General features: G+C 40.8%; 1 pseudogene; it reads right to left on the bottom strand.

Moving 5' to 3' along the window:
* The window catches only part of LOC127237808 (metabotropic glutamate receptor 1-like), an 88,375-nt pseudogene that overhangs the window by 24,564 nt on the left and 38,922 nt on the right, over positions 1-24,889 (bottom strand).

Below are 24,889 nucleotides of genomic sequence, written 5' to 3' on the forward strand. Positions count from 1 at the left end.
AGCAGAGCACTTTTTCGTTTATATCCCTATTCCAACGGTGAGATTTGAAAACTTTCAGAAACAGAGATCTGCTAATAGCGGGAGAGAAGGAGGCAGGGAGAAAGAGAGGAGGAGGGAGAGAGGAGGGGAGGAAGGAAGAGAGAGAGAGAGAGAGAGAGGGAGAGAGAGGGGGAGGGGGGGGGGGGGAGGGAGAGGGAGAGGGAGAGGGAGAGGGAGAGGGAGAGGGAGAGGGAGAGGGAGAGGGAGAGGGAGAGGGAGAGGGAGAGGGAGAGGGAGAGGGAGAGGGAGAGGGAGAGGGAGAGGGAGAGGGAGAGGGAGAGAGAGAGTTCTGACAACTCACTTGGCATTTCCTGCCCCGGCTCTCTCTCGGAAATGTTGAGGAAGGTGTTGGAGCGGCAGGGCAGCTTGCCATCACCAACGTGCATGCGGACTACATCGGAGGTGGTGAAGGCACTGCGGACATTCCTCTCGGGCTTGGCAATAATGATGTACATCTTGGGAGTGAACATGCACCCCAGGGCCACCGTCACACTGAGGCTCACTGCGAAGCAGGTAGTGATGATCTTGTAGTTGCTCCCAAAGTAAATGGGCACGAAAGCCAGCCAGATGATGCAGGGTAGTGTACATGGTGAAGGCGATGTATTTAGCCTCATTGAAGTTGGCCGGCACGTTGCGGGTCTTGAAGGCATAGTAGGTACAGCTCATGATGAGAAGTCCGTTGTAGCCCACAGGGGCCACTACACCCAAGTTGCTGGTATTGCAGATAAGGTAGACTTCCTTGATACTCGGGTAGGACAAAATGGGCATGGGAGGCTCCATGATAATCAAGGTCACCACCAGTGTCAGCTGGACACTAATCAGAATGGAGGCGATGATCACCTGGGCCCAAGCGCTCATGAACCTAGGCTTCCGGGTACAGATCTTCTTTTTGCTGCCGGCCAGGATGCGTGCAATACGGTTGGTTTTGGTGACTAAAGCAGAGTAGCACATGGCGGAAGAGAGGCCGACCAGGAGGCGCTGGAGGTAGCAGGATGTGGTGGTGGGTTTGGCTATAAGGGTGAAAGGGCACACGTAGCCCAGGAAGATGCCAGCCAGAATGATATAGCAGAGCTCTCTGCTGGAGGATTTGACCACAGGTGTGTCCCGGTACAGCACAAAGATGAGGGTGACAAACAGAGTCACGAGGATGCCCAGGCAAGAGAAGGCGATGGCTATGATAGATTCTATGTCACTCCACTCTAGGTAACGGACAGGAATGGGCTCACAGCCTGCAAGGAGAAAAAATGATTTTAATCTGAGTCTTGGATTTCTGTTGAGCAATTACACTGGTGCTTTCCAGTTACTGGAGACATAGCTATAACCACATCCTTCATGGGTTTTGTGGGTACAAAATGCATCCATGTTACTCAGAGATACTCCGTTGCCTTCCCAATAACCATGTCTCCAAACATAATCTCATTACAGCCTGCTGTGACTTACTTAAACAGTATCTTTCCCTTTCAGCTCCAGCATCGTAAGCGGTTGTCACTGCCTTGGTGAAATTTAATTCTGCACTTGTTAAAAAAGAAAGGAAGGAAAAATAACATGGGGATCACCAAAGGGAATATACTGATAAGAAAAAAAAAAACTAAGAATTATTTTTATTGTATGCCGCCCTTGTCCATAAGCAATGAGTGAAACCTCTCTCCTCTTAATCTCTGTGGGTATTGCATGTCTAAGGAATTGCTCAAGAGACAATTTCTTCTCAAGAATCTGTTTGGTTTAGACCAGTATTTTCCCACACTGTGATTTTGGAATTATTTTAATGAATCTAGAGAGAGATTCTCTGTTTTATAGCCCTAGAAGACAAGCCCCACAAAACAGACCAGGAGAACCATTTTTACCTCTCTTTAGTCCTTCAGCACCAACCCACCTCAGTGAACATGTTTTTGCCCACCAACTATTGAGTGTTAGCCATCACTTCTGATGATCAACCAGCTGGGAAGTTCTCACATCAACACAGGAGTGTCAATCAATCAACCAACTCTCACATGACTGATATTGGGGTTCAAACTTCAAGCTGGTGATCAGCAAAGCAAAGCAGAGGGCCACTAGCTCTTACAATACCTCAGGCTGAATGGGCTGCTGCTGCTGCCTCTCCTCAGTGTGGCTGGAGAATGAATGCCTGATACTGACTCTTGCTCCTGTTTTATATACTTCTCATGAGTCCTGGGATTAAATGTGTGACCTATAATTCTCTTTACACTGATACAATCTTGTGCAGATCTGGGTGACCTTGGACTCACAGAGATCCTTCTACCTCTTAAACCTGAGTCCTAGGGTTAAAGGTATGTACCACCACCTCCTAGCTTCTGGCTGTTGGGATTAAAGATGTGTGCCTGGCTTCTACTGCTTGTGGCTGACTTTGCTTTCTGAATCCTCAGGCAAGCTTTAATAAATCATAAATAATATAACCCAACAAATGGCTGTCATAAAAGTTGATTTATAGTAAAGAAAGTATTATGAAAACTGTGAAGTATGTTAGATAGTTTTCGTAGATTATCATGTGATATGAAAAGGATATTCTGAAAAAAGGTGTCCTTACCAAGAATCTCACATAAAACAAAATCAGTTTTTTTATAATAGGAAATCCATGGAAAAGATTAAGGTTTCAGTCACAGATACAAAAATGGGGAAGAATACATTGTTGAAAAAATGCCAGGATTATTATGTAAGATTCATTGTGATAAGCCTGAGATAACATAAATGTTATCTACCATGGGCTCCCTTCTGAGTCCTAGATAAACTCCTCATGAAGAAATGGAATCATTTATTAGGAGAGACAAATTGGCCATAAGAATAAAATGCAATCTGATTTCCAAGATAGTAGAGATGTAGCCAGTTCATGGTTAATTTATGATTTATATTACTCTGAAAATTGTGAAAGGTGGACACTGAAATTTAAAAAAAAAATCTTTTGAGAATTTCTAATGGATTGCATAACATGCAACTGCCCCTCTATCATTTAAAAATATGAATTATCTTAAATTATGTGTTTTTTAAGAGAAGATGGATATACTGATATATAATATTGCAGAACGTTACTCTAAATAGGCAAATATGTGTTTCATTTGTTTATGACTGGTCTAATAAAAGTCTGAACAGCCAATAGCTAGACAGTAGAGGGCCCAAAGAAAACCTGATATAGTAGTCCCTGTTAATATGATAAAATCCTTAAAATGGTAAAAAATATGATTAACTTTTTGTACTTCTTATCTGGAACATTCTGATTTATGAATCAGTGGTATAAGGAAACATTCATCCATCATAATGCTTACTCATAAATTTATACTTCATCATTCTCAACCCTCTGGGAAGTAAAACAGAACCTTAACATTACTGAATAATTAAATAATTAGCAAAGTTAAAAAACCCAGCTGTGGCAAGCTTAAAAACAAAATGCTCTTCTTGGTAAGCTCCTAAACCAAAATTCTCAGAGAAAACTACATTGCAAGATTATCAACAGTGGTATCACTGTTAGAAGGCAACCAACTGCTCTCTGAATTTGAGACACAATCCACTGTACATTATTCACATCTGATACTAAAACACAGTCAAAACCCATGGCTGGGGAAGGCAAAGTCTCTAGAGGGCATCCTGTTACTTTTGCAACCACCATCTGAATATTTATTCCTATACATATAGACAGGTACTAGTCTCAGCCTTGACAGTAGTGAATGAGGAGACTCGTGGCTGCTCAAGTTGCTGAGGATAAGTACAGTTGAAGACCCAGCCCTAAGCAAGACATTTATACCGCCCCCACTAAGTTTGGTGAATGTGGTAGTAAAGAGACTGGGAGGGATTCATGGGTCACAAGATACAGAGCAGAGCTGTGAAATGCCCTCCTTGAGCCATGATGGAGTGATTGCACAAGTGAACATTCACAGCAGTAGCTACCTGCCCTGGGCCTGCACAAGACTGATCGTTACAGCAGTTAGTCATGGGATGTGAGTATCATGGGGTCCTACCTTCTCTTCTGACATCTTGGTTAAGAATAGATGCTAGAAGTTTAAACTTGATATCCACTGTGAACCCAACCAGGCTCCAATGAATAGTTCCAAACCCATAACCACACACACAGCTCTGGATAAACAAAGCAAGCAAACAATCAAAAGAGAATGGAGAAGGGGATTTGTAGGAGGGTGAATGGGGCCAGGAAAGAGGTAAGAGAGGATGAGAGTCACTAGACTGCATTATATATATGTACAAAACTGTCAATGAACAACTTCAACACAATTTCTAAAGGTTATTGTATGTGTCATATTCGTAGACTCCCCTTGTTCATACATGCTTTTCTTTACTGATTTGAAGTTATGCAAATATGACTCCATCTTTGTTGTTTCTCTTACCCATAACAGGAATCTGTTATTAAGGCTTTTCTAGCCAGTCGGCATCTCTAACTCAATAACTTAACCATAGCCAGCAATTCTATTAGTTCAGATCATTTGAGAAACGGTATGCAGACAAGTCACTCTCACTTTTCTGATACATTTCACACAGGCAAGCAAGGATTGCCTGAGTTCACATATTTGAAAAAAAAATCAGAAGCTCACTAGACACATTCATGTAACATCTTCATTTAAAAGCAAAATGTATACTGCAGCAAAAGACAGACAGCTTGTCAGCGCCACCAAATCAAGAGAGATCCAGGTGCAGACTCTCATTCATCCACAGATACATTCCATCCAGAGTGTGCACTGCCGAGATCTGTCTGATGAATGCCAGCTTTGATAAAGCTAGAGGCAGAAAAATCAGCCAGCCTGTTCTGATGGGTTTCATTGGCTGTCGTCACCAGGAAAATTTCAAAGTTTGCATCTTACAAATCTCACAGCCTATAACACTGTCAAAAGTCAAAGACCAATTGAGGCGTCTCCACAAGACACCAGATTAAGCTGCACAGCATCCTGAATAGTTTGCCACCTACAGTTAAAGGACAATGTCTTGGCAAATGTCCATAGCCAATCATTCAGAGAACCACAGGCGTTATACAAGTTAGCCTTCCAGCAGGCAACAGATTACTCAGCAAGCACAGGCAAGTGGCAATAACTCTAACCCAAGCACCAGAGGCCATTTCTCATCTGTGAACCAGATATTTCATAGTTTATAATATCCAAATGCATTAGGAGGCTAAAATGGAATATCTTATTTCTTTCTAAGTAGGTCAAGTCACACTTAACGTGGATCAAGAAACAGAGGTGATAATTATTTTACCCTAATTGTCATAGGAGAATTCATGACATTTATAACACTATTTTTCCATGGTAACATTCCAAAATGCTCTCCTCAATGTATTTCCATAATATCAGTTACCTACAAGGTGAATATCTGCTCATAATTCAATGTGCAGCTCAAATGTGCAGTTCGTTCATTGCAGGCTTTTTTCTTTCAAGGAACAAATATTGCCTCTTGCCTTTTGTTCATATGGCACTGTGTACAGGGTCATGCTGTGGGATTTAGTTCACTGTTTACGTATCTAGTCTCATGTGATGCTTCTTGTATGATTGCCTCAGTTTCTTCAAAAACTCTGGGCATAAAGTGATTGGTAAGTTTCATTGGAGAATTAGATAGATAGATGATAGACAGACAGACAGACAGACAGACAGACAGACAGACAATAGTGTGGAAGTCACAGTGATGGGCAAAATGGGGAAAATAACTAAAGCTAGTTATTTTTTCTGCTTTTTAACAACAGATTTATTATAGGCTGCCTTTTTGATATTCTAGAACAAATAAACATTAGTTCATCACTTTTAATTGGTCCGTGAAACATTAAATCACTGTCCAGTCCTATATCGTCATGGGAAAGAAACATGTTTATGAATCATAAGAATTGAAGCATGAAATTTATGTGCAGAATTAAAATGTACATACCCCAGGTGAAAATACGAAAAGCCCAATAGCTTCCAAATTCACTTCATCTGAGAATTCACCAGTGTATTCTCTGACCCAGAAAGAAAACATGCTAATGAAAATTAAAATCACATATAGGTATTTGTTTTCATTAATGAAACTTTCTGCCATCTATGGAGACAATAACTATCTCTGAGGGTGATTCCAGTACAGTTTTACAAACCTTGTCTTCAGCAACAACAATCATTTTTCAGGGAAAAATAGCTTTTCATTTTAACAGAAATTTTATACTAAAAAAAAAAAAAAACCACCCATCAAAACAAAACACCCACTAAAAGGCACTGCCCTTACACCTCTAAATTTTTCTTTGGAGTTTTGGTATTCTCTACCAGTGGGGTGTTTTTCTTTTTTCTTTGCACAACTACTGCTACCATGGCAACACCAAAAAACACATTGCCATGCTCTGTGCCCTTGCTCTGTGCTTGACATGGCACCAAGTAAGTGGCAAATAGGATCTAATTTTCTGCTCATACACGAAACAATTGGTGTCATTTACATATAAGTATGAATAAGTATTAGAGATGTATGTTCTGAAGATACTGGGGGTAATATTTGCAAAATAGACTGTATATATAGTAATGGAAAAGTAGCTGGCTGGTGGGAAGAGACGCAGCATGAGCTGCTACATGCCTCAACCCATTTGAATGCTAAGGTAGGCTTTGTGTGCACCATAGGTTGCACTTAACACAGCCAATCTTTAGAAAAGCAATTGTACTGGCATTTATCTAATTTATGGTCATGGAGATTTCTTTCCTCCTTCCTCAAGATGAAATCCTGATGAAATCCTAATTAATGGGAAGAATCATTCGACAACAAGTAGATAATACTCTCACAGTAGGAGAATCCAAGGAATTGAGTTTGACTAGGTTCCATTGTGAGAGCAGGGCTACAGTAGGGTTTCTGCAAGGGAAATGCCATGTGATATGTTCCCAAAGAACCATCAGGAAGTATTACAATATACTAGATCTTTCTTTTTTAATGATGTTTTAAATTTCACTGTGTGTGTATGTGTCTGTCATACTATATGTGTGTGCATGTGTGTGTGTGTGTGTATGTGTCTGTCATACTATATGTGTGTGCATGTGTGTGTGTCTGTCATACTATATGTGTGTGCATGTGTGTGTGTGTATGTGTCTGTCATACTATATGTGTGTGCATGTATGTGAGTGTTGTGTGTGCGTGTGTGTGTGTGTGTGTATGTCTGTCATACTATATGTGTGTGCATGTGTGTGTGTGTGTCTGTCATACTATATGTGTGTGCATGTGTGTGTGTGTGTGTGTGTGTGTGCATGTGTGTGTGTACATGTGAAGGCTGGAAGACACCTTGCAGACATCTTTCCTTTCAGTGGGTCCCAGGGATTGAACTCAGGTCAGCAGGTTTGGCAGCAGTCACCTTAACCTATTGAGGCACCTTGGCAGTCCTTTAAAATGCATTTTAAGGTTTAAATAAAAGTTCTTTTTCATGTGAAAATAGAACAGTAGGGAAGGCTTGGGTACTCTTAAAAGAATGCAAAGAAGAAAAACCATCCTGAACCTCTGACTTCTTAGAACAACCTAAGAAAGCCCTGATTCCCTTCCTGGTCAGCCAGATCTCATTTAAATAGCTCAAAGGGGAGAATGGGTGCTAGGTCAACTCCAGCTCTCAAACAGCATGGCTCTTTAAGGGATGGACTTGTGAGAGAGAGGAGGCAGAGCAGGAAGCTCCCCTGCAGTGGAGGAAGAGAAAACTGGAGACCTTCTCAGTGACATGGCAGGCCTGAGTCCAAAGGAGACTACTGGAAAATCACTTGGAAGCCACCCAGGGCATGCAATTAAGAGGTAGGTGACAAGGCTGTTGGGCCCAGTGAGGAGATATGTATGTATGTATGTATGTATTATGTGTGTATGTATGTATACATGTATGTATGTATGTATATGAGGTAGCCATTCTATCGACAACTGCATTGATCTAATTCTTTAAATGGAACAGACACAGTATAACACAGCTATTACGTCCAAGGCACCAGGCTATGAGCATGAGAGTAGTGTTGCTCAATGGGTAGGATTGGAAGTAGTGTTTAAGACACTGATGCAATTTAATTAATTACCTCTATCTGACAAGCAATAACATTGGGATTCAGAGTTGCCAAGTGATTAGCCTAAGCTTCGACCTAACTTGGTGATGTAGACTCAAGATTTGCTTGTATGTTCTCGAAATCCAGGGGGGTAGTATGAAACTGGTCCCTCACCCTTTGGGCTTTCTCTTCCCCTTACTGACTGCCTCCAAAGATGTACATAAGCTTCTTAAACTGATATCATGTGCTCTGTCCGTTTCTGCTTTTGCTGTCAGTGCTTTGGGGAAAATGATCCCGAAACTCTTAGCCTGCACCAACCAGCTTGTTAAAATATCTCTTCACGGGTGCTTTCTTCTGAAAGTTTCGTTGTGTTAGATCTCACGTTTAGGACTTTGATAGACTTTGGATCCTTTCTACTCAAAATGAATGATAGAATCAAGTTTCAACTCTTTCAGCACCAGTTAGTAAAAGGTCATCCTTTCTCTAATGTGTATTCTTTACATTTTGTTTTCCTTTCTGTAAGCCACCTAGAAAAGAGGCTCAATGCACTCGTGACCCAAAAAGCCCTAAAAAAAAAAAAAGTCATTCAAAGCAAATATTCACGTTCACCTTAAGGACATCCATGGAACTAGGCCATCAAGGGTATTCTTATCTCAAAAGAAATATTTGAAGGGTGTCACCTTGAAGAAGCAATGTGTGCTCCTCCATCTGTGTAATATGGAGTTGGTAGGTATGCCCAGGCCAAAGAGCAGGAATGGATGCAGGATCACTGGCTCCCAAATTATACTGAATTCTGGCTTCACATGCTTAAGGATGGTTAGAGTAATACCAAGCTGGAGTTTGGGTGTGGTTCTCTGCCATTGAGCAATACCCAGGTGAAGAAAGCCCCCAGGATGTTCTGCTGAGCATAAGGAACACATGGTGGATTAACCCATCCACAAGCTCTCTCCCACCACATGGAAATGACTCTCCCTGACCAGGAACACATTGTTCCTAAGCCAGAAACAGAGGCTGCAAAGAAGAAAAAGATAACTGGGAAGACGCCAGAGAAACAAAAACTTAAAACTTAAGGCGTCAGTGTAACATGAAAAATAAAAGTCCCGGAGACTGATATTAGGGTTCAAACTTCAAGCTGAAGATTAGAAAAGCAAAGCAGCCGGCGCTAGCTTTCAATCTACCTCAGACTGAAGAGGAACCTTGGCTCCACCAAACCTCAGACTGTAACCTCTCCTCCATGTGGCTGGAAAATTCTGGGACTCCAATGTCTTCCTATCCTCAATGTGGCTGGAGAATAAATCCCAGATACTGACCACTGAAGATCCTGCTTCTCCTATCTTTTATGCCCCTGTAGTGCTAGTATTAAAAGGCATGTGATCGCAGGTGTTGGGATCATCTTGGTGTGAGCTGTTTCTCTTTAGGACTGGATCAATCTTGTGTAGATCTGAGTGGCCTTGGACTCCCAGAGATCGGTCTACCTCATAATCCTGAGTCCTAGTTTCTTGCCGCTGGGAGTAGAGGTGTGTATCACCATCGCCTCTCTATAGCTTGAGGCTGGCTTTGCTTTCTGAATCCTCAGGCAAGCTTCAATAAATCATAAATAATATATCACTGCATGCTAGAATAAATATAACATAAGTACAAATAAAAGTTATAAAACTATTCTTTTATAATTCCCTGTACCTTTGATCAAAGTGTCCTTAAATTTGTTCTTATTTTCTTTGTCTATTCTCCTCCCTGGGCCACTTCTTTTGATGTAGTATTGTGTGTGTGACGTACTACACTTAATTAAGCTTGCCTGCACGAGCATGGGCATTTATTGTGTCCCATAATAGTAGGTCCCACTCCAGAACTAGAGAGAGAGTACGAAGGTGGTTACGTAACTAGAGAATAATTAAGAAAAAAGAAGAGTGTGTTTAATGTAGTCAGCACCCTCAAAAATATCACATTCCAGCCAGTTGGTGGTGGCACACACCTTTAAATCCCAGCACTCAGGAAGCAAAGGTAGGAGGATCTCCGAGTTCAAGGCCAGCCTGTTCTACAGGGTGAGTTCCAGTATAGCCAGGATTGTTACACAGAGAAACCATGTCTCAAAAAGGAAACAAAGAAACAAACAAAAATGTACCACATTCCAATCTAACAGACGTGCCACACTCCCATCTAATTTTCTTTCTTTGAAAGGGGTCTTTATATCGGATGATTTCTGATACTCATTTAGACCTGACTCTAACAGGGCTAACATTTTGCAAGGTTGTGCCATTTTAGTATAATTTTAGCTATGCGACCTAGTTCTACTTGTCTAACCATTTTTAAGACTATATTTGGAGAAAACCATGTGTTTTACTTTCATAGTTTTCTTTAGATTGAGGCAAAACGCAATCAACCTTCAGCAGCCTTGTCACCTTTCCTGAAGACTTCCAAAGGCATCCAGGGAGTCTTGGGATCAGGAGCTCCGGGACCTTGTACACACAGCTTCATGCCTCTGGGTTTCTCCTACTTCCTCTAAGATGAAGGCTTAGTGCAGCAAGTCTATGTTTATCCACGGGCCAAGGTTCCTATGACCCTAGACTTAAAATTTACGTGAAATATTTCTGAAATGGTTCTCTCCTGTGAGATCATGCCATGGGTTATAAAACACAAGATTTGTGTATATGAACACTGCTTTTTAGGAATATATATATATATATATATATATATATATATATATATATATATATATCATATATACTGACATATAACATACATGTATGTGTGTATATACACATGATCAGTACACCCTAGCTCTATTCATTTTACTCCCAAATAGTTTTCTGCATCCAATTGCTACCCTTCTTTTCCTCTGAAGCTGCTCTAGTCCATACCCTTTGAACTGCCTCATTGAGACCAAAGTGGCTGCTCCCTCATGGCTGTTTCCAGGCTTGTCTGCATTTCACAGCGCCATCAGATCCATCTATCTACAAAGGGGTATCATGAGGTCATTCTCTACCTCAAAACTCTCCCATGGTTCTCCTGCGCTGAAAGCTGAAGTCTAAGCACAGACGAGGGCTGGGAGAAAGGTCAGCAATCACCATAAGTACCCTGCCATCAGTAATCCTACCCAGTCTCACTTCTTAACACTTGTGGTGTCCATCAACCCAACCCAGGGCTTGTTCCCTAATTTGCCCCAAGTCTGTTACGAACTTTCGACTCTCCCATGGCATGCTTTTCCTCTCCTTGTTTGCCTAAGAACCTTCCCATACTGTATGTGCATCTTTTTACATTAATTGTACTTTCCTTTCTTCCCTAACAGATTTTAACAAAATAAAAGCTAAAATTATAGCTGGGCCTGGTGGCTCATACCTGTAATCTCAGCATTTAGCCAAGAGAACAATGACAAGATGGACACACATAAAATATACTCTCACGTGCCCATAACCACACACACACACACACACACACCACACACACACACACACACACACACAGAGGCATACAAATGCCAAAAAACAAAAGGCTAGGTTTGTGGTTTATTTACCATTATATCTTTACGGATTATATTAGTAATTGACACACACACACACACACACACACACACACACACACACACAGAGAGAGAGAGAGAGAGAGAGAGAGAGAGAGAGAGAGAGAGAGAGGCATACAAATGCCAAAAAAAATGAAAGGCTAGGTTTGTGGTTTATTTACCTTTATATCTTTAGGGATTATATTAGTAACTTACACACGCACAACAGATGTTCAAGAAATGGTAGCAAATTCAAATTTGATTGGCTTGAAATGCCTTCCAGTAAAATTTTGAAAAGAAAGCATCTCTGTAGCAGACTCTCCTACCACGTGTCAGCTCACTTGTATTCAGATGGAAATGCATTTTGTTTTCAATGTAGGCCATGAAAACTTCAAGGGACTTGTACGTGCTACGGGGCTCAAAGTGTGGACCCAAAGGCAGTGACAAAGAGATGGCGCCAATTGCTGAGAGGTATCAGGAGGGTGTGGTGACACACACCTTCAATCCCAGCACTGGGGAGGCAGAGGCAGATGGAGCTCTGAGGAAGGACGGAAGGACGGAAGGAAGGAAGGAAGGAAGGAAGGAAGGAAGGAAGGAAGGAAGGAAGGAAGGAAGGAAGGAAGGGCAATAATCAAGCAGGCAGGCTGCTCCTACCGGTCAGCTCTGCGTTGGGCCACCACCCCAGGTCGCAGGCTCTGCAGGTGAACTCATCTTGCACAAACTCATTCTCTTTGCACGCGGTACAGATCCAGCAGCAGCTCACTTCTCCTTTCCGGATGACCTGCAAGACAGGAAGGTGTGCACGGTTCCATAGGCTATCCTCCTGATCCAGCCTTCCAGCTATGGAAATGCTAAGATGGCAGGTGTGAGCCAACACTGGGCCCAGCTATGATCTTAGCTTTTATTTTCTTCAAATCTGTTAGGGAAGAAGTGGGAGGAAAATATAGCATAGCAATTAGTATGCAAAGATGCTTATGCTGGACATGACGGTTCGTAGAAAGATGCTTGGAAGTCAGCACCCCAGACACGCTCCTGTTTCAGGTGGGGACTTGTCTTTACAACAACCTTGACAAATCTACTGGCTAAAGGAAAGCAAGGAAAGTTTGCAAACCTCATGATCTTAGAGATTGTGAGTGGACATCAACTCATTCCATTCTGGGTCTGGAAGTGTTTTGGTATCACTTTTAAACAATGAATCAATTACATTACTTTTTAGCATTTTTTAAGAAATAAAAATTTAAAACAGGCATATGGTGGTGCATGCCTTTCATCCCAGCACTCAGGAGGCAGAGGAAGGGTGATCCCTGTGAGTTTGAGGCCAGCCTGGTCTATAGCCAGACAGTAAAAAGTACATAGTAAAACCCTGTAACAACATGAAACAAAAATACATCATTATCCTTATTTATTTTAACACTTGCTAGTTACCTTTAAAAGTAAAAACTGATGAAATATTTTCCCCTGAAGAAACTTTTCCATCGATGCTGTAGGAAGGTGGAGATAGAGCAGAAATTGGACACATACTTTTCATTTTGAATATTTTAGATCGTCTTCTCCCTATGTGGATGAGTGGCTGGACCTAGAGCTAGGCTTCTTTGGCCAAGACCTCAGAAACAGTATCATGTGATATTCGTCCTGATAACGTGTTGAGTTTTCCACATTTCTCACAGTGTCTAAGAAGTTTAAACCAGATGCTGGTCATGATGCTGGTGAAGGAACCAGGCACTGAGTTCTTTCTCTCCATCTTTCATTAGTTTTCGACCTTGTCTAGCAGGCAGTTTGCTAAGCCAAGTCTTCACCACTTTGGACCCTGCCTTTGATGGGGAATATCCAACCCTTTGACACTGTGATGTTGTCTTTCATCTACAAATGTGTCGGGCCACATTCACAGCTATCTTAAAATACATGTGGCCCAGGGGCTGCAGGTTGGACATACTTGCTATAGAGTAAGCCTCATTAATAAATTCTGATTATTCTAGTTCCTGTTCAATCCTATTCAACAAGACATCTCCATTCTGGCTATCAGAAATTGAGACAGTTGTTGGCTCTGTGTCACCTCTGAGAATTCACTTCCATGGGCTTTGCCCTTTGCCTGGATTCTTCAGATTCTACTCCACTCATATGCAGAATGATGCTCAAATACTCAAGGGGATGTCTGTGCTTATTCCTGGGACTATTTGTTTGTTTCCTGCAGAAATCCGCCGTCTTGTTACTCTGTACTGCAAATTGCAGTTCTCCTGGCCTTCCCCAAATCTGATTCTGTCTTCTTGAATTAGCAAGATGACCAAACTCTGTGTTCTGTGTAGTTGAACAATCGGGAGATTGCCTTCAGGCCGGAAGCCTGCATGGTTTTAGGGTTTTCTTTGCACATTTTTTTTTTTTTGCTTCCCTGGCATCAAGGTCACGAGCTGTCTTCCAATGTCGGAACACAGTGTTTTCAAATACTCCATCAAGCTTTCTCATTGTTTATGGCAGAAGGCACAGACTGCACCCTGGTATTCCCTCTCAGAAAGTAGCAGAAGTCCATCACTCGCACATTAAAAATAACAAACATTTCCATATGTAAAGTCAGAATTAAGCTGTAAATATTGCCATAATTTGAAGTGATAGACACCCCAGCCTTCATAAATCTGAAATTATTTTCAGGAAGAGTTGAAATTTATACCCTGACTTTAGAATTGCAGGGAAAGATCAAATGACATAATATTCTCAAACAATCATTGCTTTCTAAATGGTAAGGCATATTTTTATTGCTTTCTTATTTAATTAAGATGAGTTGCATATTAAAAATCAATATAAAATACTATGTATCAGTTCAACCAGCTTTAATCTTTCATCTCCCAGTAAAACTAATATTACTATTTAGGTAAATTCAAAAGATAATACTAAATACATTTACCAACCCTTACTTTCTGAATTCTTTTAATACCTCTCATGTTTTCTGTTCTTCAAACAAAGCTTTGGGATCAAAATGGCAAGAGCTAATCTACTAGTTGATTTTAACAGGAATGCTGATGTAATATTAGTGACACAAAATTCTGTGGGTATGTTACAATGCTTCCGTCATTATAAAATGAATGGGATGATCATGCTTTTCAAAGTCCTATCCAGCAGAGCTCACATAATGCAATGTTTATATTCTATCATGTTGCCTGAAGTTGTTTTTCCTCTCAGAGGACATTGAGTGTGCTACGAACAGGTGTGATGGAGATTAGTATAGGAATATTACAGCATTCCCACACCTCTGTCTTCAGGTTCCTGTTAAATAACACAGACTTGGTATAAAGTCTATTTCTCATTGTTGTTTCTATATAAAGCAGCAGGAACAATTCACATCAAAGAGTAGAGATACACATATACAGGCAAAGAGTCACATAGTCTATAGCTTCTCTGTCTTGTCATGTTTTTCTCAAGTAACATCTTTTAGAGAGTAATTCTGAAATTGGACTGCATAGGCAAAGGTAATACCTAGAACTACTTAACAACAATAAAAAATAAGCTGGAAAATGTGCAGACATATAGCATGGAAACGGCAGAGCATAAGAAAGTGTTAGTAAGGGTCAGTTATTGCAAGGATGATCAGAGAATACTCACATCACTTGGAATCCTAAACCCCTACTGTGCTACAGTCTTGCAAACACTCAGCAATTGTCTAATACTGTTTTGTGTCTAAAGAAGATAGGGTAAATATAAAGAATTGAAATTATCAATGCAATTTAAAAGATATCATTAGAAATACCAAGATTTCTCCAAAAGGAACTTCTCCATGATAACTCCTCCCCCATCCACCCTAACACCCCAATGGCAGTGCATCCTCAAATGCTCAGGGCACATATCTAGGAATACCCTGATCCAATTAGGAACAAGTAGAAATGGTTGCTGAATGTACTCTTTAAGAGACCTTGTATCTATCAGAACATCTGATATCACACTGAAAATTATAATGTCCCCTGTACTTTGATACTCAACAGATCTGTTCTTGCCCATTTTTCTGCAGCCATAAAAACAAACAATCAATAAAACAATAATACTAATTCCAGAGAGATATAAGAGGCTAATCTTGCACGAAGGGATGTTTATCAGTTCAAATTAAGCAGTCTCCTGAGATCCATATTTCTATATTCTTTTAAAACTTAACCTCTCTCTATCTCTCTATCTCTGTATAAAATACAGTAAACACATTGGCCAAAATCATGAGTAGAAAAAATTATTTCAGTTTTGAAGCCTGTATGTGTGGCCTGAATTTGATCTAAAAAAGAAACAACAACCAAAAACAAATTTAAAAAAAAAAAAAAAAAAAAAAAAAAACCAGCATTGCTTTACTGCACAACAATAGGCCATGTATAAAGAGGAAATGTTTGCCATATGTGCCATTTTCTCCAGGATATGCGAGGATGAAAGGAACCTCTCCTCTCTCTTGCCCCAGCCTCCAACCCAGTCTCAGAGTCTTGGGAACACCATCTATAAGTCAACTTAAATGGAAACTGTAAGTGGAGGTGTTGAGGGGGGAGGAGAGAGAGCATGCGGGAGATCTATAAAGCAATCTCTACAGATTCGTTCATTCTCTGGTACTTTCTTTGTCTCTACTAAACTTCCCCTCCCCCTGAGCTTTTCTCCCTAATTCTACATACTCTTCCTTTTGTATTTTTAAAGTGGATCAGTATTTTTGTTTTTATTGTGAACTGTTGAAAACCCAGTGCTTGGAAATTGAAATCCGCACTTACAGGAAACATGCCAGTTCACATAACGACAGAGTTGAACGACATGTGGCCGTGGGATGATAAGAGCTTTGGGTTGGCTGTCAGCCCAGCTTTGTAACTAACATTCTAGATGCAAGAATGAAGAAGCATGAGACTGAAGCCCTCTGGGTCTTAGATCCATCACCTAGAAAGGGAGGGCCAGTAATACCTTTTGTGTAAGAGCCACTGCGAGGAGTTAACTGCTAAGGAATTCACCGTACTTTGACAAGGACTTACAGGGTGACTCTAAGTCCCTGGCTTCCTTCCTCCTTCTTTCTTCTAATCATCAACTTCCTACCCAGTTTTGCTCCTCTACGTCTTATGTCCTCTCATCCTTTGCTCCCACTTGTCTGGGTTAGAATCACCCAATGACTTGCCACTGAAGGCTTGCAAATAGTCCAGTTCTTATGGTGCAAGGGTACCTGTGAAATGTTGCCTACTCTCTTCTAGGTCCATTTGACAATGAAGAAGGACTAAGGGCAAGAACACAGAACACAGGGGATCTTCACCCTCCCCACCCCACTGTACATGAAAGCATCTTAGAACAAGGCTCTGAACTTTTCATTGTCCTTCTATTCCAGGAGTGCGAACTGGGCCCCACTGTTTCTCACCCTTGGGTTGCCACAGTGACCTCTGTTACTTTTTTTTTTTTATAACCAGTTTCCTATATTCAATGCCCTTTATTAAACTGTGTGGCACAGAGTCTTTTGACCAGGCTAGATTTGTAAGAAAAAAAAACAACAAAATGTATTTTGTTTACATTGTCTAGAATTAGCTCTCTCGATAAAGTATTAGCACCAAATATATTGTTTTTATAAGTTACATATGTCTAAAAATAAGGAATAGAAATGGGTTCTTAATAGCCTCAGAATAAATTATTATCATAAACTTTAATTATTAGAATAAAGTTTTATGGATTCTCAAAAAAGGCATCAAATTATTACTTTATTGTGTTAAATGTATTAACTTTATGTTATTTGATGTTTAAAAGGTTTTTAGTTTGTTTGTTTGTTTGTGAAGACTCCACTTTCCAGTTAATACAAATTCATGTCCTATGATCCTTTTCAGGCTGACTCTCCTCACAGTGGCTATTGAGATCTTGCTTGCTATCCTAAACCTGGTAGGTGGTAAATTAGCGGTGTTAGACTATAAGTGCTATTATCTGGTAACAGGATTCAGATTTCATTTGTTTTTCTACCTCCCAAGGTATTTATGGGAAACAAACAAACATCTCTCCAATCCAGGTGCTGCTGAAAACAGACATGGTTTTCTCTTGCAGAGTACAGAATATTTCTAAAATTGGCCCCCAAGAGATTTGCATTTATGGTGAGTACTTTGCAATGGCTCAACAATGATTACCACGTTCTCATGTGAGAACGTCATAAGGGTGTAACGCAGACATACTGCTAGAAACACTTCAGCATTTCGGCAGACAGATACATGCAGGCAGCCTTGCCTCTCTTCTGGAATGTACAATGAGAACCTGTGTGAGCATGCTCTGTGAGCACCAGTCATGGCCTGCCAAGAACAGAATGACAGGAGAGGCTATGCAGGGATCTGGAATCTGGCAAATCCGTGGGGGGGGGGGCGGAAATGTTTTTCCCGTCAGTTTTCTCCTCCACCCTATACCTGAAGAATAAGATCATTTCATTAGCTGTTCAGCAATGATCATCTGTAAAGTCAACTCAGTATCACTCCAATTGAAAAAGAGTCAGAACGATAGTGATTGGGAACTTCTCTGTTTACCCCACATATGACTTGAGTCATCCAATGTTTTGTTTTTTCTCTACATACAAACAAACAAAAAGAGCTCAATACAACAAAACATCCATTGGTCTGATGCCTCATAGTAACAGTCAAGGGGAAGTCTGAAGCCTCGGATCCCACCACCAGCTAGCCTTAGGTGAAAGAGTTCCATCTAGAGAAGAAAGGGGATGTCTACTGAGAAGCAGACCTATTTGCTCACCTGTGGTGATTTGGCTGGAGTCACTCATACACAACTGAAATATCTCTGCATAGGCTGGAAACTAACATCATCTCCCTATTTCCTTTGCCTTATACTACCCAGGCCATGAACAGAATCCTTGGCGAATGAGGTCCACTGAATTAGTACATGTTCTTTTCCTAAAACAAAATACTGGGGGCTACAAGATTTTGAAACAAGACAGAATCATTTAGTTCGTAGTTTTGATGACTTAAAGCCCAGGATTGGACAACACTGTTTGGTTGCTTATCAGGGCTCCTTTGCGCTACAGCACAACAAAGAGGAGAACTGGTTGTATACAGAAGGGTCTAAGCACATGAATGACCTGACTTCATAACACACTGCTGCCAAAATAACTTATTGAATGAGACAAAGGATATATATTAATCTGTTTGGGGACTGACACCCCCAATGACCTAATTAATTACTTTTCCATTGGGCCTACCTCTTAAAGGTCCTACCATCTCTCACGTGTCACACTGAATACTAAGTTGCAGCACACAAACCTTTGTGGCACACACAGACTATAATACCTACAAACTAAGGGCTTAGCCATGACCATGGTGGCCATAGTAAGAGATCATCAGCACACACCTATCTAGCTACCATGAGTATAATTAGCTTTAGTGCAACTTCTTCTGAGAAGGTACAAGATAGTTACACCTACAGCTTCATTATTTCCTCAAAGTGGCAAGAGTTACCATGAGTTTTTCCTCCCTGACAAGCTTTCTTAGCTGCTTCATGGTCTTAGATGTTCTAAAACTTTCAGCTTTTCTAGTAGTTCATAAAAGGATTCTCAATCCTCTACAAAAAAAAAAAAAAAACTTAGGCTAGGTTCTGGTCCCAGGAAACTTAAGTATACTCAGTGTTCCTCAGCATCCTTTGGACCTTGCCTGTATGGCGTGGGAAGAGTCTCCTGGGAAGAGCACAGCATCATGATGACACAAGGGAGGGGTCCAGATCTTCACACAGATCGACTCCAGCTACAGCTGTGGTGTACGACATTTACGTGGCTGCCTGTCTGCTTCTTGAGATGAATCATAGCAAATTAGAGCCAGGGAAGACCTATTAGTTTATCTGAGCTATTGTGAGCCTGCCAGCTCAACGCCCCTTCCCTATACTCTACTGCTTCCTGCAATACCCAGTCAGAGTGTAAACAGCCTGGACCTGAAGCCATGCTTCCCAACCTTCTTCACTGACCTTTCTGCCCAGCATATCCAGCAAGAAACCTGGTGTTTCATATTTATTTTCTCTAGTTTTCTGCATACAGTAATATCATGAGCTATTTCCTCTCTCTCAAAAGTCCCTGACTATAATTAAATATTGGACACTATCATTGTTCAAAAAAAATAATAATCCAGTTCAGGAGAACTCAGTAGGGAAAGGGCACTGCTAACCAAAGTGTCTGCTTTGTTTTGGTCTTCCTCTGGCCCATGATCGATTGTCATTTTAGTTCTATGTATGGCACTGGACAGCTTCTGCCTTCCTTAACCATAGCTGAAATGGTGCCACAGTGAAGTTCATTAACACATCCATCACAATCCATGCTGCGCATCAGGTCCCCAGAGCTCTCTTTCGTAATAGCTGCCACTATGACTAAGCACCATTACTGGCTTCCACACTTGTTCTTGTTTTGAATTTTAATGCTGTTATTTATCTCTTTGCTGCCTACATTGTATGTAAGTCCCAAGTTTGTCATTGCTATTAAAATAAAAATGTAACACTAATCCAATAGTTCATATAGTTCTAAGGCAAATGTCTAGAGATCTAAATATCTAATATAATCTAAATACCTATCTAAATGTCTAAAATCTTATATCCTAACGTAATAGTCACCAGTGTCTTAACCTTTCTCTCGCACACCCTTTTGGGTAGTCTTGCTTTTAACATATGTTCTTCCTACTACTGCACAGGCGGTCAACCTCCTTCCCAATAATGTCCAGGGATATAGCCGTGGCTTACCTTAATCTGACCCTTTAAGCAAGGCTCACTGCACACAGAGCGGACCATTCCACTTTTGTTCATCTGGATTTTGTAATCATCGATGTTCAGTACGCCTTCATGCCAGGTTCCCACGTGGACATAGTCATAGCGATTACCTTCAGTGTACTGCAGATTCATGATGTCATACCTACATAGAAAGTGCATACATGTCAGTCTTCCTGGGCATTTCCCTGATGGAGAAAACAAGGACACTTGTAAACAAGCAGGTTTCAGTAAAAGAAGAGAAATCTAAGTTAGGGTCATCGCACATCCCAGCACCGGTGACTGTCACGTTTATAGTTTATTCTGAATATTTCTTTTCAGAGAATATCTATATACCATCAATTTCTGCTAAAGAATATATTGCTCTTGAAGTTTTTCTCTATTTATACTCCAAAGGGTAATGATATATGTGTTTAATTGATCAACTCCTTAAACCCATGTGGTATACTTTGAACAAGTAACAATTCATGAGAACATTAATTTCCAAGTTAGATTAATTTTATTTCATATTCCCCTTTTATACTAAGTTACAATTTTCAGTTATAATTTTCATTACAATGAACTTTTAAGGGGGAAGTGGAGGTATTGCACGGCAAGGAACCTGAAAAGGGCATCTTTAGTTAGTAAAGAGGTTAAGGATTTAACGTATGTGTTATGTGATGTATGTGTGTATTAAATGTTGCATTTGCTTCATGTGTGTGTGGTACACACACATGAATTATGAATGACAGCCATGTGTACTTGTGGAGTCTGGAATATGACATTTGCCATCTTCTTTCATTCTCTATCTTGCTGCCTAGTGGCAGGGTCTCTCATTGAACCAGAAGCTCATGATTTTAGCTATGTTGGTCGGCCAGTGAGCTTCTGAGGTCTTCCTGTTTCTAATACCCCGTGCTGGGACTACAATATGAGTAATTGTTCCTGGTGTTTTATATGTGTGCTAGGGATTTAACACACAGGTTTTCTTTCTTATCAAGCAAGCACTCTTACCCATAGAGCCATTTTGCCAGCCAATTTATTATTTTGTACATTGACATTCAAATGGATCTCTACCTGATTGAGACAAACATTTGTCAAACTGAACATATGGTGTCAGCTAAGCTATCTCAGCAGAAAACCTGAAAACTTCCTCTAGTGAGGGTGGCACTGTGTACCTACTTTTTTTTTTCCTGTTTTCTTTTTCCCTTCAAGAAATATTTACTGTAATCAAAGTGTCTTCTGGGAGCCAGAAAATATTTTTCCCCAGGGCTACTATGGCAGAATACGATGGATAGAACAGAGGACTTGTCATCGGGATCAGGCTAGAGCCTCATCTCACATTTTAACAGCAAGCAGTACTACTCAGAAACTGTCACTAATCTCTGCAGCTTTCTTAGGGCTCTTATATGGATTTGAGAACCTAAGACATGTCAGAAGCTACTTTATATTTCAGGAACGTGCATAGGTCCTATATCTCAATGTCTACATCTTCCCCTATTTATGTGCTAAGACCCTTACTCCAAAGCGATTGGGCAGTGACAGGCTCATGAGGAGGGAACCCTCAGGGTTGAGATTCTTGCCTCTGCAAAATCAGTTGGAGAAACCTCTCTTGCCTTTCTAGTCCATTTGAAACCATTACAAGGGGCCATCCATGAGTCAGAAATCAGGCCCTTGTCAGACACCAAACCTGCTGGTGCCTTGATCTTAGGTGTCCAGAACCAGGCATCTACTATTCATAAACCACAGGGCAGATGGTACCTTATACAGCCCTAAAGGTAAGACTCAGTATGCATTTGGAGCATTGCTTAAGACCATTCATAGTTCTATTTCTAGGAACTTGTTAATATACTTAATATACTGGCTAACTCTATTACATTAAAAAAAAAAAAAACAAGAACAAAAACAAAACACACCCTTGGGAAGACATTGCTGTTGGCATAGCCATTCATTTCTGACAATTCTCTAGAGGTCTTCCTTTTTTTCCTACTAGAACATACAGTAGTTTACTTACGCTCTATGCAGAGGGACTGTTGTCTGCTGAGCTCTGCACTGTCCTTAACCTCCTGGACTAGAATATGAGTCATCGTGTCTCCCTCTCCTTATGCTTAACCAAAGGAACTAGATGGACATTAACCTCTTCCTGAGCAGTCTTCTATCCCGCCCCTACCTCCTTGCCCCTACTTTTTTCATTCCAGAATTCTTTTGTCTTTGACCTAGTCAGGTCCAATCTCCTTTTCAGTACTCTGGACAGCTACTGACTATTAGCCTGTGTTGTCTCCCATTTGGCTATACCTGGCCCCACTTCCTTATCCAGACAGTAACTATCCACTTACTGGCATTGCTCCGCCAGTTCTTAATGTGCAAATGTGCCCTGTCCCCCACAGGGTAACTCAAGGCTTCTCCACATTCAGATTCTAACTAACAGTTTCTACAAATAGCAGCTTCTTGAAAGAAAAGCAACTTATGGAAAATAAAGAAACTTTCCCCTTGCCCAGTGGGGAAAACTTACAGAGTGTGTCTGGAGCTCATTATTTATCTTTTCTGCTCTGGCTTTTGATTAATACTTATGATTCCCCCTTGTTACTGAGGCTTACCAGAATATTTGAAGTAGCTCCGAGTTGGAGTTAAATGGCTATTAATTGTGAGCTCGTAGCTCATACTCATCTAAGGGTCAATGAATGATCTATACCTGAACACAGGCAATGAAACTTGTGACTGTTCAATAGGAGCCTTTCCATTTCCCCCATTAATTTCTGCACTTCAGTCCATATTAGGAAGTGACAATTCCTCATGCGCTTAACGATGGCCTTGCAAGCTGCCAGCTTAAACCACTTTCTCCTTGTAAATCACTTCCTGAAACTCTTATTAGCACCTCCTTGTTCATGCTTTCATAAAGAAATCAGTTCACACTTCATTAGCATTTGGAAACCGCAATTTCGCAATAGTTTCTTATGAAAACACTTTTTTTTTTTTTTTTTTTTTTTTTTTTTTTACAAAAAGTTCCAAATGCTGGAGGGAAAACAACAACAACAAAACTACTTAAATATCAAGGGAAGAATCCAGGCTTATGGAAGAACAGAGTTCCCAGCACTGGCATCTAAATAATAAGCACAGCCCCACCCCACCCCCTTTATCCCCAGGGTTCCTTCTGGTATGTTCTTTCACTTTATTTGGAGGGGAGAAAAGATCCCTGAAAAGGAATCTGGGAAAGACTTGGAAGTTTAACGTGCAATTAAAGATGGAAGACATGGAAGCTGAGTTGCTTTCTTGTGACCTGGATGACTTAGAGTGTGGTAATCCAGCCCTGTGGTAATTAAACACTGTAAATTTCACATGCGATTTGGAGTTCTGTTGTTGCTATTATTATTATTATTATTATTATTATTATTATTATTTTGCTGTTCGGAATCATGGAGGAGGGTTTACAGTGCAAGTCTGACCCTCTACTAAGCCTCATTTTCAGTGGATTCAGGCTTATAACAGTGGGGTTAGATGGGTGGACCACCTCTCCTCTTCTGAATCTCAAACCTTTTGTTCCTCCTGATACAATGCCCTAAGGTACTTAGAGCTCCACATTCCCAGGCCCTGAAGCATCCATCCTACTCACATTCTAAGCTAAGCGACATCTCTCCCACCTAACCAGCATCTTGGAAGGAATGCTGTAATACACGTTTTAATTGTTGACAAAGACATATCATTTATCCTGTATTGGGTTGTATTGGATTTTTACAGATTTCATTTAGCCCACATGGGGGATTTCCCCTCAGGTAGAACTTGACACCTCCATGCAAAGTCTCTCACAGTGCTCCCATTGTGATACAAAGAAAGCTCCCAGTAAATTAGCCTAATTTTAGGATTAGATAAAAAGCAGCTTGGTGTGGCCAGGCAATGGCAAACCCCAGGATCAGATCACACTGCCTCCTCCACTTGCTCTGTGTGTGACTCTTAGTGACAGGCTTACTTTGACACTCATTACATGTCAGAAAAGGAAATCAATGCACCAAGAGTTGTAAGAATTAAATCATTTGATGTTTCAACTTAGCATAGAACATGTTACCCTGGGAATCTCTGAGTCTATAAAACCACACCCTGGAAGATAGCAGGACCTATATGATGGGCACACTGTGTCATCTATAGGCTCAGGGCTTTTTGACTTCCTGCTATAGATTTCAGTTTCCCGCCATTCTTATTATCTCTTTCCTAGGAAAATGCATATGAATTAATACAACTAATACTGACACGGAACACATTTGCTATGTACCAGCTATGTATGAGCTCACTGATGGCATCGAAACAAATGTTGTAGAACAGATTGTGTGTAAAATGACTCAAAGGAAAATTATATATGTAACTTCCTTTTCTGTTTGCTTTTTTTTTTTGGGGGGGGGGAGCCACTACAAACCAAATTTCCGTCCCCAAATCCCAAGTCCTTCTTTTGAGAGATAAGGATGTGCATGCAGGGTTTCCTTCCTGTCACATAGTATTAACCAGGTGTAATATGGATACTATTGCATGAGTAGAATAGCACTGTGTCTATCAGTTATGAATGGTGCTGGCTGGTCCAGGCAGTGGGTGCTATGTCCTACTATACAAGTGTAATGCTCTTAGGAGGTCTCAGGAATCCTGAGGGAAAAGCCAGGTGATTTCTTGGTGTGAGGGTGTAGCTAGCAGGGTGCAGGGTTCTTAGAATTAAACATGAAATATT

The sequence above is a fragment of the Phodopus roborovskii genome, unplaced genomic scaffold (assembly GCF_943737965.1).
Source record: "Phodopus roborovskii unplaced genomic scaffold, PHOROB, whole genome shotgun sequence".
Lineage (NCBI taxonomy): Eukaryota > Metazoa > Chordata > Mammalia > Rodentia > Cricetidae > Phodopus > Phodopus roborovskii.